At 33.8% G+C, this 19,460-nt stretch overlaps 2 long non-coding RNA genes across 2 annotated transcripts; one reads left to right on the top strand and one right to left on the bottom strand.

Annotated features, from left to right (window-relative positions):
• Positions 1 to 661: 661 nt before the first annotated feature.
• Positions 662 to 16,318, top strand: LOC146746208 (uncharacterized). The gene is made up of 2 exons (XR_014929135.1): positions 662 to 896; positions 15,985 to 16,318. It is a non-coding gene; the product is annotated as an uncharacterized LOC146746208 (long non-coding RNA).
• Positions 16,086 to 17,818, bottom strand: LOC146746207 (uncharacterized). Its single transcript, XR_014929136.1, has 2 exons — positions 17,707 to 17,818; positions 16,086 to 16,187 (listed from the first exon to the last, which is right to left on the bottom strand). It is a non-coding gene; the product is annotated as an uncharacterized LOC146746207 (long non-coding RNA).
• Between the last annotated feature and the right edge of the window lie 1,642 nt (positions 17,819 to 19,460).

Raw genomic sequence — 19,460 nt, 5'->3', positions numbered from 1 at the left:
ATTACGACATTCACCCGTGTCAGTAATACGTATTATAACTCCCCATTGCAGGGTGACAGAAGTGGGCATCACTCGCATAACACAATTATTCTGATGACAATGTGTGCAACAACATGGCTAGTGTCACATTGCGATTAATCCACCCGACACTTGTATCGACCGTCTTTTATGCAAAACTCAACATGCACGGCGTTTTTGTACTTTTGTACTATTTGGCCTAAGTTAAGTTGAATAATTTGATTGGGCGCGGCAATCAGCGTTCCTACACAGACGAGCCTAACAATTTCAAGATTAAACCAATAGATTTTGTCCTCCAACATCACATCATAGCTTTAAGGGCGTATGGTCGTCCAAGTGTTTCAAAAATGGCTAGATTAAATCGAGGACGCTATTTTTATTTCGTGCACGTTAAAACTCATTTGGGTATGCTGAATTTGTATTCGACAACGCTAAATTTTCATTGGTATGAGTTAAAATTATCGAACATGCTAAGTTCCATTGGTAACGTTAATAATATAGCGCCAGCTAAACTTGGATTCGATAGTGCTGAAAAAATCGAGAGCGCTAACAAAAATCGATAGCGATAACAAAAATTCGATAGCGATAGAAATTTTCTAGGGAGCTAAATATTGCGCACAAAGTTAAGGTGTCTCAATCTTTAACCCGGAAGTATAATGAAGAGATCGGGGAAAACTACTTTTTATCAAAACGATCGATTTCAATATCATGGCAGATGAAAGACTGCTTGACGAAATGTCGTCCATTGTCGCCGAAACATTGAGGTTAATGAACTCGCATGAAGGAGAAGTAGATGCAATGGTGGTTGAAAACCATACTTCAAGGTTGCAACGTATAACACGACCAAGAGAGCTGCATAAACTCCAGCAAATTTCAAGGTAGAGAAGATGTTCATGTAATAATAACAGTATATTATCGTACCCTCACTTGGATACAGTACCGTGCAGAACTCTTACACTAATATCATTTATGTGTGTACGATGTAAAGTATGACTAATCCAGTTATTGGAAGAAAAAGACAGATCTATTTTCCAGATGGTGACTAAAGATGACAATGATTCACAAAGGTTTATAAAACAACTTAGCCATGAACTTACAGACTCAATTTAGATAATAGATGCCTATTATATAATAAAAGCTGTTTATATCTAAACTAAAGGTCCAGTGAATAATTATTGGATGACTTTTGTTATCACATGCATCTTGCAGTGACATTTAATCATCATATTTTCCATATTACATCCTTGATCTGCAAATCTGATTGGTCCTTGTTGAGAATTTTGACTTTTCCATCTAGTCACCTCCTAAAATTCCAACACATAGGCTGGTTTAAAGACCAAATAAATTATTTTTGAAAAAAAACTTTTTTTTGAATATTGTCGCTGATGGTTTCATGCATTATCATTATGCGTTTTCATTACAAATCACATTTCAAGGATTTCAGTGTTTTTAATTAGCTAATTGTTATTCTCTATATATGATCCATTAAAGTGGAACTACAGTCGCTTTGTTTCTGCTGATCACAACAAATTAAATATCATCAGATTTTACCAAAGGTCAAAGGTCAGTGTTCCAAGTAGGAGATATGCATTGTTGTATGTGCTCAATGAAGCAAATCATTTATCTTGTAATAATATCATTGGTAATGTATCTCCCAAATCTCATGGAATACTAGACTAAGTTTCAATGCCATAGTGATACACATTTGAAAATCTACCAGTAAAATTTTAACAGAAACAAGATGTCAGATAATCGATATAACCACTCCTATGAATTGGGTGCCAAAATTTTGATCAAGATCTGAAGCCAACAAAAAATCTGTTTAGTCCAAAGTTATCAAAACAAAAACAATACATAAAAACACATAAAAAGCAGAACGTTGCATCCACATCTTGAAAAGAAAATTGTACTCAAAAATATATATATTCTGTTACAGTTCATTCAACAAAACATTTTTTTGTATATAAATATAGTATATACATTTTGAAAATCAAAATTCACAGGAATTTGTTTCAGCTATTAGAACAGAATGATAGAGCTTTTATAATACTGATTTAAGAACGCACTTCATAAACAAAAATTGCAGTGTTTGAAGATATAGATTCTCAGGAGGCGACAGTACTGTTGACTTTTCTCTCCACTGGACACCATTCCTTGGCAATTCAACATCTGTCCATTGTCATATACGATGTCAACTCTGATTAACCATATACTTTCTATGTACTAGTAATCCAATCACTATAACTATTATAGTTGATTTGCATACAAAGCAGAGCTTGCAACATGATAGTTATTCCTGTAGGTTTTTTTTTTTTACTTTTCAAATAATACAGTAGTCACATAATAAATATAATAAGGCAGTTCATATTTGTCTCAGTGAATTTTTGACAGACGCTTGTACAAAATACTTGAGCGAAAGCCAGCTAAGACTTTCTGTTATCTTGCATGTTTTACAAATCTATTCATGTCTAAATGCAGCACTTTTTTCTGAGACTCAGATGAGGCATTTGAATTACTTTGAATAAAGCTAGAAATGATGTCTCTTAAAATAATTAATTAAATCAGACACCAATGTTTTTGTAAGATATTTACATCAATCAACATGATTTTGTAGACTGATTCCCCACTGCTGTTTCAATCCTAAAACTTGTTTGTATTCAAAATTAATTATGAAAATGCATATTCATATTGAAACAAACTATGATAAAGGGCAAGATCACCAGAGTTCAATTATATTTTTGAAAAGTGTTTCATAGGAACCACAATGTGTTTTTTTGTTGTATCAACTAACCAAAATAATTATGTCAGAACTATTCCCTACATGTTTGGTTTGTATGTCAAACTGATATCAATCTTGGTACAGTGAGTTGTATTGTAAACACAGTAGACTTGCTTCAATTCTAATGATCGCAATAGATGTTTAGAGCACAGATCCTTATATCACATAACTTATATTAAATAATACACTAATTATCACTGGATTACATACATGTATGTTATGCATTTATAAGCAGATCAATTGTCAATGAAATATTGTGTTTTCAATTTTTTATTCTAAATAGGTTGTATTGCATGCTGGAGACTTGTGATCTAATAATTCAACGACTACCCATTGAATCTAGTCCTGATATATTACCATCATGGGAAACCTTATCTAGAAGCTTGCTGTATTTTGTAGAATTCTGGGAAAATAGTTTTCAGAAGATGACATATGCCAATCAAAATGCAATTGGTCCAGTTAATGTAGTTTTGGATGAAAGTTCAAACCAAAGAGACAGGGGAAGACCAAGGCTAGATATTGATAAAGCCCAGATAGAAAGCTTGTTTGGAATTGGTTTTTCCCTGAGTACAATTTCAAAAATGTTGCTTTGTAGTCGTACCACGCTGTGGCGAAGATGTCAAGAGTTTGGCATATGTCAGTTGAAATACAGTAACATTACAGATGCTGAGTTAGAGGATGTAATGGAAGAACTGGTGCACGATTATTCAAACTCTGGACTGGTTATGCTGAAAGGTGTTCTCAAAAGCAGAGGGCTACATATACAGAGGGAAAGGATCAGACATGCCATGGTTACAGTCAGTCCAGTTAATGTTGCACTTAGACGAATGACTGTAATTTGTAGAAGACAATATTCTGTGCCTGGGCCTAATGCGCTGTGGCATATTGATGGCGACTATGCACTTATTCGATGGAGGTTAGTCATTCATGGTGGCATTGATGGGTATTCAAGGATGATAACCTATTTAAGCTGTGCTTCCAACAATAGAGCAGAAACTGTTGCTAATCTTTTCAGAGAATCGATTGACAAGTATGGAATGCCATCACATGTTCGATCAGACAAAGGTCTGGAAAATGTTGAAGTTGCACGAATGATGGTAAGAGAGAGAGGTGTTGGTAGAGGTAGCCACATTGCTGGCCGTAGTGTACACAACCAAAGAATTGAGAGATTATGACGGGACGTATTTACCCATGTTGTACACACATTTTATTGGTTATTTTATGATATGGAAGGAACCCATGACTTGGATCCAGCTTCCCAGATTGATGTCTATGCTCTACACTATGTTTATTTACCCAGAATTAACAACATGTTGAGTGAATGGGCAGCTGGTTGGAACTGTCATGCTTTACGTACTGAACATAATCTTTCTCCAAATCAGATGTGGTCTGCAGGTATGGTGTCATCAGCTAACTCTCAGCAGACTGGCGTTTCTTCATTTTGGAATATTGATCACGATGCTGATGGATGCATGTATGGAGTAGATCGAAACGAACCAGGGCCAAATACATTTGATGAGGGAGATGTTGCAATACCGGAAATAGACCTGCCACTTACAGAAGAACAAATTAATGATCTAACTGACAATTTTGATCCAACTGATGTCAGTGACTGTTATGGAAAAGATATATATTTGAGAGTGAAGAACCATTTGCTCACCATTCTGTAGTGAACTTCTGTTGGAAATATTTTCAACCTTAGGGTTTCTATACTTTGCATTTGGTGCTTCTCATGTGCATATAAAATCAAAGGTAGCTTTGAAGGTATTGGGAGGCATGAATAAAGATTACTGTATTTATTACTATATTAGAAACACATTTTCATAACACATAAAGCATTGTGTTTATTGCATGAAATCATTGAAATATATTTATTTTTACCAAAAATTTGTCTTTGCCCATTATTTATGTGCTTCTCATAGAGAAAACGGCTGCCAATTACCATGGTTTAACAATTATGAATATTTAATGAAAAAATGACCATATATGATGACTTAATATTTTGGTTATATATCTTGTCAGAATAATAGCACTGTTTGCATGTCCCTATCTACAACAGTACATTACAGTTGTACATATTAAGAAACAAACAGGAAACTAATAACAGGTAAATAATTATTAATATTCATGGTTTCAATCAGATCTGTGGATTAACTAAAAGCATCTATGTACCTAGTTTTAATAAAATTTGATGAAAGGTACTCGAAATATTTGGAGCACCACTAAATTGGTTAATTTAAGCAAATTAGGTAATTAGTAAGGACAAAATTTAACCCTAAACTGAACATTTATATGGCTTATCCTTAAGCTTCTACATGTATCAAGTTTCATTGAATCTGACGAGTGGTTGGTTAAAAAATTAATTTTAATACTGGCTAATTTATATGCCAATTAGGTTTATATTCATGTATTTCAACCCAAAACTAATCAGGTCTGTGCATTATCCCATTAAATCCATGTACCAAGCTTCATTGAAATCTATTTAATAGTATATTAAAAAAAATGGTCATTATTATACATGGGTTTTAAACAAAAACTAATTAACACTATTATCCCAAAACATCTATATACCAAGTTTCATTGAAATCTGTGAAAAGTGAAGACAATTAAATTCAGTTAATTTATATGCATTGAATTCAACCAGAAACTAATCAAGTTTATTCGGATTTAGCCCCACTTGACGATACATCGTCATAATAATGACCTCTTCAACACATTTGCATGTGGTCTTTGTATTGTAATTAGGTGTTTCAGCAGTCTTTCTTTTCTCGTGACCAGTGGAACAGTATTTCCCAAATAGTACTGGTATTGTATTTCTTCATTTTTGGAGCTTCATGCCTTTTATATTTATATACTAGTATGGTAGTTTTAAAGTTTTTATTTGTTTTTTTTTAACAGATGTTTTATTATAAACAGAATCACTAGTACTGTTATTTTCTGTATTACATAACTTTTAATTTCTTTCTGTGAAAGGAGTCTCATAGCTTCAGGCATGCTTGTATGTATACACACAGTCAAACAAAAACAAAGACATGTGAAATATATTTATCTCAATTTTATTTAACACAACTTTTAACATGGTAACTAATCAGCCATATTATTTATTCAAGTCACAAAAAATGATGTGTAAGTGAAATTGATAGTAACTGACAGAAAACAATTGAATATCCCGAATAATTTTGCAACACTAAGTTAAATTAAACCAAAATTGGTCTCTCTTATGGCCAACAACATAATCGATTTGAATTGCTCATAATCTGATGTAACTGGCAATGTCAATGTATTTAGACATGTTGCTGACTTTGGAAATCGTTCTTTATGGAAGTTGACATATAATGAATCATCCAATGGTAGCATGGACCAGCCTGTCCAAAATCGTACAAGTTGCTTCAAATCGCAATTCTTGTCTGCAACAACAAACAAGGATACACACAATGTCAGTAAATTACAACATTAATAAACATGGGGTTGTGAACAGTTCGACAAAAAGACTATTACATGCAAGTTACATGACAAATCTATTTTTCACTCATTTGAATCTGTATGGCCATCCCAACCAATATGAAAGTCATGTCTATCAGCTCCAAAATTTCAAACCATCAAGTTTGGGATATATTTTTGATATATATTATTTGGCTTTTATTTGGCCCAAACTGCATGATGCCGTACATGAAATCAAAGAAATCTTTGAAAAAACTCACATGCTGAGAGCATTAGAGGCACATTAAAAATGAATTTGAAATTACCTGTACTTGAGATGTTGATGGAAAAGCTGAAAAACTAATTATGCACATCAGAAAATTAATATGAAATGATTTGAGTGTAAAACTAACAAGGTCTGCACAATGTAACCAAGTTTTATTGAAATGTGATGAGAACCAAAAAATTATGAATTATTCTGCTAATTAGAGAATTAATATGAACAGATTTGAGCCCAAAACTAATCAGGTTTCTGTATAGAGCATCATTGTACCATGTGGCATTGGGATGGAATAATTAGTATGAAAGTTGAAAATATATTAATTATGCAAATTAAATGATTATTATGCATAAATATTTACCAAAAACTAATTGGTGTCTGCATAATTCTAGATTCATTGAAATGTGATGATCAGTACTCAAAATATCAGTGGAACAGTCATGGGAGAGCTAAAAATTAGTTAATTATCATGCAAATTATGTAATTAATGTGCAGGGATTTTCACCCCAAAGTAATAAAATCTGTGCATAATTTCAGGGCATTTATATACCAAGTTTCATCAAAAACCGGTGTATGGTTCTTGAGATATTAGTAGAACAGCAGACACACATACATGCACACACACACATACATACATACATACATACAGACACAACACACATGGGAGTAAAAAATTCAACAATTGAAGAACAAACCTCTTAAAAACTTCTCAAAGATCTTCTTCATTTCTAGTTCTTCTTCTTCATACTTTATCAAGGCCAAAATATCATCTGTATTTACAACTTTACAAGAAATTGATGGAAATACCAGTTTTAAGGCTGATGAATTGTTTTTTTTTAAATGTAATCAACTGTACTTCTTGCATTCCATCTTTTAGTTGATTTATGGAAACCAATCTGCTGTCAATTACCTTAAAAACATAACGTATTGCTGATTAGATTAGGAATATTATGTAGCATTTTTTTATTTCAAGTTTATTTCTTCACCAATGTTTGTATACAGAACTTAGTAGAAAGAATGTCAGATCTGCTTATTAGTCCATGTATATTTGAGTTCTGTCCATCATCATACTCGCTTAAGGTAGCGGGACTATTATTTGCATACTTGTTTTCATCCTTTAATTGTGACTAAATGACTACAAATAGACCCAGGAAAGTATATATTTTTAGAATCGCCAGACTTCAAGGTTTTTACAAGTGTATTTTGCATGTCCGTATCTGCATTCTACGAAGCGTTACTCAACCAAAGGTGAAAAATTACTTTTTCTGTAAAAAAAAATAATTACGCATTTATACTGGCGATCAGAAGTATCTTTTTCACTTTTCCTAGTTGTTCAATAGTCTGGTAAATTGAATGTGTCTGGTCAGTTTTATTCAAGCAACGAGTTTTAAAAAATAGTGTGCTGAATTTCAATTATTGTTTTAGTCGCATTGCCCCCAACTCAAACCACAACTCGTTGGTAAATAATCGATGAAATAGTTTGTCTGGACACATTCAAGTTCCTCTCACTGTCACCTTAAAGCTGTGAAAATTTGGTGTTAATCCGACGACAATAAGTGTACGTTATTTTTTGTTAAAGACCTTGTATTTTGAAAAACATAAACTCCTAGAAAACGTCCATGAAGTAACAGCAAAGATTTTCAAGCTTGTTTATCGGCACAATCAATTTGTTTTCCCATTAAGGTCTGTTTTAACATGTGTAGGGACATCCAAATGTGTAAGGCTATTGGAAACCAACAAAATAAAGGAATGGGATATCTATAATTGGATAAATTCGGCATATGAAAACACCAAAATCAATGATTTTTTTCAGTGGCTGTGTGACCTTGTGTCTGACACATTCATATGCAAATGACTAATCTGTGAAACAAATAGGGGCGGAGAAAAACCACTCAAATGTTTGGAAACACTAATTGTGTGTCAGATAGCTACTGATAACACATCCTAACATTGCTTTGTCTTGAGTTTATCTTTGAAACTTATAGGCACACAGATTAAACCTGTGTTGTTGATTTTGGAAAACACTACTGAGGCTGCCTTGCTTCCCTTCAGAAAATCTACATTTTAACTAACTTACATGACATTCTATGTTATGTTGACTTTATCACATGAAAGTTTATAGTGCATTTCATCAATTAATAAATAAATGTGAAAATCGTAATTTTCAACACAAATAATAGTCTCGCTACCTTAATGCATGACTTGCACTGTTTACTCACCAAAAGTAATAACTACATAGAGGCACTATAATACTTGAATCCATACTTTACACACACAACTGATCAATGATTCATCGCTGATTTACTGACAAACCAACTAACAACTGGCAACATACATACCTGGTGAACAAGCAATCGGTGAATAATCCATGCTATATTATTTTTACACATAAACGGCAAAGAAGTATGATCAAGCAGTGGTTGACATCTCACTCTTAATTCATCAGGTATAACTTTAGTTGGCATGTCAGCCTCATCAATCATCTAATAAGGGTAACAACAAGATATTTTTTCATAATAATATCATTATAAACTTTTCACAAAAACTAGCAAACTGTCGGCTGAGATAGCTCCGCTGTTATCAATGAACATTTCAATTTAAGAACCGAAGATATCATTAGAAAATGAACAATATGTATAGTAAAGCAGTCTGACTTGCTGTTTTCAACAAAAAGTCGAAAAATATAACTTTTTATCAAAACCAGATAACTGAAGAACGATATATCTTCACAAAATGAACAAATCTGAGAGAGGTCTACCTGAGGTACCTATATATATATATTATCAAAACAATCAGACTTGCGGTTTTTAACAAGTAGATGAAAATATCAGTTTTTACCAAAAATAACAAAAATATTCACCAAAAATTGAGAATTTAAGATTTTTACATGAATAAATCTGAGAGATTTTCACAGCTATACATTTTGTTTTTAAGAAGAAGTTGAAAATGTAAAGTTGATGACGACGCCGCCGCCAACCGGCAATCAGTAATACTACAAGCTCCGCTCAACTTCGTTCAGAGCGAAGCTGAAAAAAGGAATTCATCTTGTTTTACAAAAAAAGAATAAGTTGCATACCGCAATTATGATTTCACGAACATCCAAGTCTGGAACATCATCGATGCATATATTTGTACCACAATCACCATTAATCATATAGCTAGTTATCGCTGGTGATATACCATATACAATGGGCAAACCATTTAAAATTCCATGGCCAATCATCCTGCCAGTGACTTTCATAATTTCATTCTCAAGAACTGCTGAGTTAGTCGTTGGAACCAGATGGTTGTCCTGACCATCAAAAAGGCGTGTTTTACTAACACCTAAAAGAGAATGAAATCACCATAAAGATAGTGATATTATTGCACACACAAAACAGCTCTGGAATTTGACAACACTCATGGAAAAACTCCATACCAAATTCTGCAAGTTTTTATTGAATGTGAACAGCAGAGCCTCAAACTTGCCATGTTTAATTGAATTAGGGAGGTACCCTCTTACAATACAGGGTATAAAACAATTGATCAAATATTGGATGAGGGTTCAAGAAATGCCTGAAAATACATTAGTATATGAAGCATACAAGCTACATGTAGGTATAAAGATGCATGACTCTGGCACTCAAAACTGGGTATCTGGTGTGAAAAGTAATATCTGGAAAGATGGAGAAATTAAATACAGAAATAATGTTATTGAAAACATTACAGAAAAACTTAAAATGCAATTCCAGAAAAAAAGTAAAGAATGCATGTTTGATGATGATAAGGGCGTGCATCACAAAAACAAATTGAGAACATACAGAAAAATAAAAACTGATTTTTCTTTTGAGAAATGCCTCCAAATAATTAAACATCCACTATATCGTGCTGCAATGACTAAATTTAGAATAAGTGCCCACCGTTTACAGATTGAATCAGGCAGATACAAAAACATCTCCATCTCTGATAGAATATGCCCTGTCTGTGATCTTGGAGAAATTGAAGATGAGAAACATTTCCTTTTCACGTGCCAGCTATATGATAAAGAAAGAACCAGCCTTTTTACTAAACATAAAATGCATGGAGAGACATTAATAAACATATTGAATAATAAAAACGATCACATAATTAAAGACGTTTCAAAACACATTTATACTTGCTTTATGCTTAGAGAGCAGAAAATCAAAAAATAACTTCAGTACCAGCTGCCTCAAAAACACACAAATTTAAATTTATTTACATTATGCATTGTATTACAATTATTCATTTACTATTTCTTATTTTGAGATATGTATTTACTTAATTTATTTACAGTATTATTAGTATTTCCTTTTATTTGTTTTTTTCTTTCTTTTTTATTACATGTATCTGACTTTATTGTATTTCATGTCAAGATCTCAAATGGGATACGATAGCAATAAAGATTTACTTACTTACACTTACAGACATTGTGCTATGTTATAACAAGTACTTTTAGAAACACCATAAACTAATTGCAGATTAATCTACATATTACAACATGTACATGTACAACTGTCAATCTATAATCTCAAAGAAAGCTTTAAAAAGGCTTTTCAGAAAACTTCATAAAAATATCTGGCCATGTAAACACTATGTCTAATTTTTTTGGGATTCTGAGACATGTAGAAGTAGGTCAAAGTTCAATCCCAATTTTGAGAAAAATTGGTACCATAGTGTCCCCCTTCCAGCAAGAATCATAGTCACAAATCTTAGATTAAAATCAGCTTTTTGCTATCTTTGTTGAAATGTTGAATTAATTTTTTCACTTTATCTATCAGTCAGGTCCTCAGTACCAAATTGACCAGTTGTATCGGTATCGTATGTTGTATGCTAGTGCATTGTGAGTTTCTTATAAAGACCCAGTCTCAAAATTTACCCAAACAAGCCTTAAAAATTAATTAAAACATTTGAAAAGAATACCTAATTGAGTATGGAATTGAACCAAAACCTTTTCCAATATAAATAATGGCCAAAGCATTTTCAAGATTTTGTATTTGTATTGCAATTACGAACTTTGTTTGTACCTGTCTGTAAATTACTTAGAATTAACTTTCTGTTCCCTTCACGTATCATTAATTATGCAGTGTGCCTATACTGTGGAACTAACCTGTCAATAAATCAGGCAAATGAAACCCATGTGATAATCGATCACTCAGAATGTCAAACAATTCTCTCAAAGGGCCAAGTCCAACTCCCAATTCACCTATTAAAAACATTGATATAAGACAAAAAATGTAGTGAATATCAAATACAAATGAAATGAAATGAAAACAATCAACACAATTTGCAATACCTTTTTGAAACTGAAATATAGTAAAAAGTGCATGGGATATCTTAACCTACCTACAAACCGAACCTTCAATGGGGATGACATATTTATGGATCCTTTGTATAGGCTTATTAGGTTTATATCAATATCCTCATCATCTCTTTCAATCAAAAATTTGGTTGATTTAGCTTTGTCATCTTTCTGAATTCGCCTGTAAAATGATAATGCCTGTATTGGGTCATCTGAAATAAATAAAATAATGTACCAATACTGTTAAATGTCACTGTACAGTGGCATAGTGCTAGTATATTTGCAGGAACATATTATGTGTAATAACACTATGCTGGGCAATTCATAAGAGAGTGTTTTCATTTTCATTTTTGTTTTGTGTACATTGATCACATATTCTAGAATTAACTGCAATCTGTTTATGTCTGTTTCAATTTTAAAACAATGATTACTAACTCTGGTTAAAGTCATATGGAGTTGAACATCAGTGATATCAAGAAGGTATTTTTTTTCTTTGTATTATGTACACCAGTTAGTTTAGATCTTTGTTGACTCTAATGTACTGCATTCAATCTATCAAAACTTAGATAGTGACCATTACAATGTGTGTTACACTAACATGGCCATCAACAAGGCTGATACAATATTTTGAGATAAATATTGGAAATTAGATTTTAAAGAAAGCTCAAATATGTTATAAATGTATTGGAAATAAATGTATTACTAGTATCATGATATTGACATTTCTGCTTGCTCTAAATTTGACATGTTCACTTATCCTCCCTACCGAGTTTTGAGCTATCAATTCATTGCAAATTATTTTTAGAATGTTTAGATAACCCACTAATGAAGAAAGGCAGACAAGACAGTTACTTATCACAGACTTTCAATAAAATTCAATTACATTCAGGTTACATTCATGAGTACACTCATTGACACCAGAGGCACAATCCATGATATACATATGTGTATTCCAACCAGATGTTGCACTGTTACATTCATAAATCCCAACAGTTGAAAGGGTTTAGAGAAATCAACACCTAGTAATCATGTTTCAACAAACAAATACTAGTATTGATGAATCATGCAAATAAAACACTGCATTTAATAGGTGTGTCAAAAAAACATACCTGCAAGTTTCATATTCACCGTCCCATAGTGATCAATATCATCATCACTATTATCTGAAACTACAATATCAGGAACTTCACCAGAGGCTACAAAATAGAAGTAAATGATACAACACCCACAAACAAAACTAAAGCATGTTGGCAGATGCAACTTCACTTGTTTAGATCAAAAGTACTTGACTCTCAACAGGAGTTTATAATAGAAATAATCTTTCAAATTTACAGCAGACACAGCTAGGTTGCTAAATTCAAAATAAACATGGTCTGTAGGCCTTCTCATGAATAAACATGGTCTATAGGCCTTCTCATGAATAAACATGGTCTATAGGCCTTCTCATGAATAAACATGGTCTATAGGCCTTCTCATGAATAAACATGGTCTATAGGCCTTCTCATGAATAAACATGGTCTATAGGCCTTCTCATGAATAAACATGGTCTATAGGCCTTCTATGAATAAACATGGTCTATAGGCCTTCTCATGAGTAAACATGGTCTATAGGCCTTCTCATGAATAAACATGGTCTATAGGCCTTCTCATGAATAAACATGGTCTATAGGCCTTCTCATGAATAAACATGGTCTATAGGCCTTCTCATGAATAAACATGGTCTATAGGCCTTCTCATGAATAAACATGGTCTATAGGCCTTCTCATGAATAAACATGTTGTTTGATTTATTATTTCCAAACTGACCAGAGAGAAAATACAACCTAAGTTATAACCTGACAATATGTTGTTTGCCAGGTTACAGTATCCTGATTTTTTTTAATGGGTTATCCACTTACTTGTCACATCTAACAAGAAATTTGCCACTCTGTCCATGTCTCCCCGTTGATCCTCAAGTAATTTCCTGATCTTCATTATTGGCATATCCAGAAATGCACTATTTAATGTCAACAATTTTTCCTAAGATAGAAGAGAGAAAGAAGAGATGGATATTTACCTTCTGACTTCCAGTTATCAAGCAAATAATATACTAGTAGCCAGTAACAACCACTGGCTTTATCCAAAATTGACTCACAAACTACAGCTTTAAAACAGGCTTAATTTCTAAATTTTCTTAGCAGAAATGAACACACATTGTATCACAATATATGCTACGTTCACATAACAGCATTTATCGAGCCAGCAAAAATGGCCGTGTGAACATAGCAATAAAGAGCTATGTGATTATTGGTTAGTCAAGCCCAACAATAGTTCTTCTAAAAGTTGTAGACAGCTGGCTCTCATGTGATAATTGTAAGTGGACAAGGAAGCAATTTCTATCGCCAAGGCTACTAAAATGGACAACATGATCAGACACTTAGTTTTATACATGCATACTTTCATGTATTAGTTTTTATATGTACTTAATTAAATACTGGCTAACAATAAATAAATTATGTACTATATCAATATAGTATAGACAAATACCTGCGATATAAATGGATCAGGCATATCAGAAGTACCAGGTATGGCAGTTGTACCATGTATAGCAGATGTACCAGGTGGAGCAGATGTACCAGGTATGGCAGATGTACCAGGTATGGCAGTTGTACCAGGTATGGCAGTTGTACCAGGTATAGCAGATGTACCAGGTGGAGCAGATGTACCAGGTATGGCAGATGTACCAGGTATGGCAGATGTACCAGGTATGGCAGATGTACAAGGTATGGCAGATGTACCAGGTATGGCAGATGTACCAGGTATGGTAGATGTAACAGGTATGACAGATGTACCAAACATGGCAGATGTACCAGGTATGACAGATGTACCAGTTGGAGCAGATGTACCAGGTATGGCAGATAGGGCAGATGTTAGAGCAGATGTACCAGGTAGAGCAGATGTACCAGGTAAAGCAGATGTACCAGGTAGAGCAGATGTACCAGGTATGGCAGATGTACCAGGTAGAGCAGATGTACCAGGTATGACAGGTATAGCAGATGCACCAGGTACAGTAGGTGTACCAGGCATAGCAGATGGACCAGGAATGACAGATGGACCAGGGATGGCAGAAACACAAGGGATAACAGATGTACCAGAAGTATCAGTATGTGGACCAGCTAGAGGTATAAGAGACGAACCAGGAGTAGTAGAAGAACCAGATGTAGATGGGTCGATAGTAGATGTTTTAGACTGAATATGTGGCTTCTACCGGTACAAACATAAATATGTATGATGAAATCCAATAAACATGAACAAAAGTAATTAGTGACTTTAGAATTCTTGCATCTTAGATGCTATTAACTTATAATAGCATACATATTAATTAACTATGTCAAACCAATATAACACACTAACCACTATCTCATTTATCTGCTCGTTATTCATCTTTTTGTTCCCATCAGGTTGTTCTTCCTCATCACTGTTTATCTGAAAAAACACATGCACAGAAAAATCAGTGGCAATACAAATTGTCATTATGACATTGTATTTGTTATTGTAATTGGTACATAACAATCTACACTGCATGAAATTAATCTATACAGAGATATATTATAAAAACTACTGGTATATTTCCTTACACTGAAAACCCTGAAATCCTTCTTTAGTTGCACATACACACTGCCAGTGGGATATACTTTGGTGATACCTTTACCATCTAGCTTTGGGTGCCCATCAATAGTACGTATTTTGCGGTTAATTACACGTGTGAAGGAAAAATCAGAGGAAACAACACAAGAAAAATCTGTTAATGAATTACATTTCAATCTCAGTTGCTCAACTATTTCCTCCCTGATTTCAGATTCACTAAAATCATGTTTAAACACCATCATTCCATCAAATAATATTTTGTCTTCGGTCACTTTTCTATCATAGTCATCATCATCATCTGTGTCTACTGGACATGCTAATGCAATGAGACGCTTCTGCTCTTCTTTCACAGATGCAAACTTTTTGGGGGCTGAGATGATTTTGTCTCTGCCTTTACGGAAGCCTTTCTTTCTTTATACACCACTTTCAAAACTACACTTTAATTTATCAATGGCTTTATTGGCCATCAAACCTGCTTCTGTTGCACGGCATGACACAGACTCTCGTCTTCTAAATATATTTGGAACTTTTCTTTCAATTTCTCCTTCTTCTTCATTTTCTAGATAAAAATTATCAAAGTTGTCAGAGAAGAATACATAATTCAGACCAGTTTCAATGTAAACAGTCCTTGCACAGTTGATTGACAAGAATGAAGATCACCCACCTACAAAAGCTCTACACCTCTCAATAATTTTTAATCTTTTTTCGATGGTAACCCCAATCTTTAACCAGTCATCGGCTGTCAAGACACCATTTCTGGGGTTATCTGTAAATAAAATTTTGTATTAAACGTAATGTATTGCAATATAACTGCATCAAACATCTCAGCATCCTAAGTAGTACTCTTTATTTCTAGTTTTGTGAACTAGCTGAAAATTAAAGTAGAGCATGACTGAATGATGTTTATGACTTTATTTCATATATATATTTATTTCGTATATAAAATTTTTATGATGAATTTTTGACTCCCTTCAAATGGGTGCAAGTCCTGAAATCTTCCTTCTTAAAGAAAGTTGGCAAACTTTTGAGAAATGCAAGAAGTATTTATATGTTTTTGCATGTGTTACTGGTTAAAATCAACCATTCCAGCCTTGTCAGTGGATAAAATTGCAAAAATTGAACATGTCATCAACTGTTTTTTAGGCACGTCTGATGGCACCACAGTGTGCACGTTGATTATTGATCAAGCATTGTTTTAATATGCTAAATACTATCCCAATATTTAAACATAATTTGACTATGCTTTTCATTGTTTGACAGTCACTAAAAACATGACAGGGACTATGCCATTGACAATGACTTGTTGTATTTATGTATCTGTGTGAGGTAAATAAATATAGTTGAACTATAATATTGTTTATTGAAATACTAGTATTGAAATACCCCAAAAGTCATGATTACTCAACAAATCTGTAGAAGTTTATTTGGAGGGAAAGGGTTAAATCACCATGGAAAATCAAACCACTCATCAATTACAATGAGCGAGTTAACTGCACCTCATTTTGATTTTGAATATGATTGCTACCATTCATTCAGATTTATAAAAATGTATATTAATGAGGCATTTATAACATCGCCAGCTTTATGACATTGACTGTTGACACCCCTTGTTTGATAATGTAAATTAAAAACAAGTCTAAATCTACAGAAAAACCGTGCCCATGTCAGTCGTTAATACTTTTAAATTAAAGAAATTATTTGTTTTTGGTGAGTTAAGATCTGGTAAAAATAATAACATTTTGATTATAATTCTACTCTCATCGGAATCGCCGTGACTAAAATTGGCATTATACACGTCTGCTTCAAAATCACAGAAAGCACAGTCACTTGTTTCCTATAACAAGTCTTTTATTAACAATCGGACTATAGTCTATTTTTATGCGTAGTAGGGGCGGTACGGACCTCAGATTGTTAATAAAAGACTTGTTATAGGCATGGAGCTTTCTAGCTGTGGAATCATAGCCCTATGTTGCCGACCGCATTATTTACGTGACTGACTCTGACCGGCTCATGTTCGACGTACAACAACAAAATTAAAAAGAAGACGTCCAAATGAAATTGTTAGGGCGAAATTCGATTGTAGGTCGCACCAAAGAGCTACGGAACCGCAGCTAGAAGCTTTCTAGCTCTATGTTATAGGTAACAAGTGACTGTAACAGAAACAACGTACATCTTGTCCCGATGTCCGGACATTTCTTCTGTACGCAGTTCTTTCGCTCGTGACCAAAACGAAATTACGCCTGATACGTAAAGTATAACTAGTAAAAAAATCGACATTCCCTTACCTCTTCCTTAATAAAATGGGATAGAAGGGATCCCATCCCAAGTTCTTTCAAAATCGGCTCCATTCAGAAACGCGCGCTGCAAACAATGGCCTAGATTTACAAATATTATTTCTGGGTTAAAGATTGAGACACCTTAACTTTGTGTGCAATAATTAGCTCCCTAGAAAATTTCTATCGCTATCGAATTTTTGTTAGCGCTATCGATTTTTGTTAGCGATCTCGATTTTGTCAGCACTATCGAATCCAAGTTTAGCTGGAGCCATATTATTAACGTTACCAATGGAACTTAGCATGTTCGATAATTTTAACTCATACCAATGAAAATTTAGCGTGCACCAATGAAAATTTAGCGTTGTCGAATACAAATTCAGCATACCCAAATGAGTTTTATCGTGCATGAAATTACAATAGCGTCCTCGATTTAATCTAGCCATTTTTGAAACACTTGGACGACCATAAGGGCGGCAGTCGTCGTGCCGCGTCCTGTTCTTAGGACTCATAGCGACGTATACAAAGCGTGTAAAATACATTGTTTATTTACTTGAAATTCGAACACGCGCTGCGCGATGACCAACGCGCTTTAAAGGGCGCGCAGCGTGTGTTCGAATTTCATGTAAACAAACAATGTATTTTACGCGCGTTGTGTACGTCGCTATGGACCACCGTCCTTTAGGGATTGGTCAGTTACTTCGGCCTAGGGGGGGGGGACGGTGGATCAGTAGGAGGGGTTACCCTGTTTTTGATTGTGTGAGTAGGGGGGTCACCCTGTTTTTGATATCATGTTTTCCAGAATTCACACACGCGCTCATGCATATATTTTTAAAAATTTTATTTCAGAACAAACAATAAAAAAGTTAATCGTACAAATGTGTTCTTAATAATAACTATTATCTATATTGCCTATAAATTTGTTGATACAAGAAATGTTATAGGCTAAATATTTTGAGGTTAAAGTTGCCAAATAACTAGCAGATTATGCAATGCGGCTAGAACCCCAATTATACAGTTAAGTTTTAAACACATCCCAAGTCCATGTGCTGCTGATATGCTGATTTTATTTAAAGTCTGAAGTCACTATTGTATAAGATATTTACTGGATTTATCCAATTATAACAGGAGACGGAAAGACAACACAGCAATTAGTACAAAGAGCAGTGACAGTTTTTGTTCAGCAAATCAAAAAAGTTAAATTTGTGAAAATGCTGATATATAAATTAAAATAAATGATGAAAAAAATAAATAAATAGTTTTTTTTGTTTTTTTAACTTTTAAATATGCATATTTTGCTCTGTAAAATACCAAAATCCAACACAAATTTAAGCACAAATCAAAGTTTCCTTTGTTTTCATAAGCACAGACTGTGCTTCGGGTGTAAAGCTTTCCTGGTCTATAAGATATGAAAGATATTTTGAATCCAACTTAGTTTTCAAAGAGTTCAAACCGCCTAGATTCAAATCCTCTTTTCCTATCTTATAAGGGCGATTATCGAGTAAGTACTCCACAGCTTTGCTTTTATTTACTATCTTTAGCAGAATAGATTTCCCTCCTTCCTGCAGCCTTTTCTGTAGTCATTTTTTGGCTTTATGCTTCCCCTCCCCTCCTAAGGTCTATTAAATGCAAACGCTAAAAAATTATGTCAAAATTATGGCAAACCATGATATTTTCAATGCACATATAATACATTTTGTAATCATGTCAGAGCCAAAACTGTTAATGTTTCTTTGTTTTTTTAGGGGAGTCAGCATGTTTTAAGT

Source organism: Saccoglossus kowalevskii, chromosome 4, assembly GCF_978046115.1.
Source record: "Saccoglossus kowalevskii chromosome 4, keSacKowa6.1, whole genome shotgun sequence".
Lineage (NCBI taxonomy): Eukaryota > Metazoa > Hemichordata > Enteropneusta > Harrimaniidae > Saccoglossus > Saccoglossus kowalevskii.
Note: the sequence above shows the minus strand (reverse complement) of the source record. Positions and strands in the feature narration are given on the sequence as shown.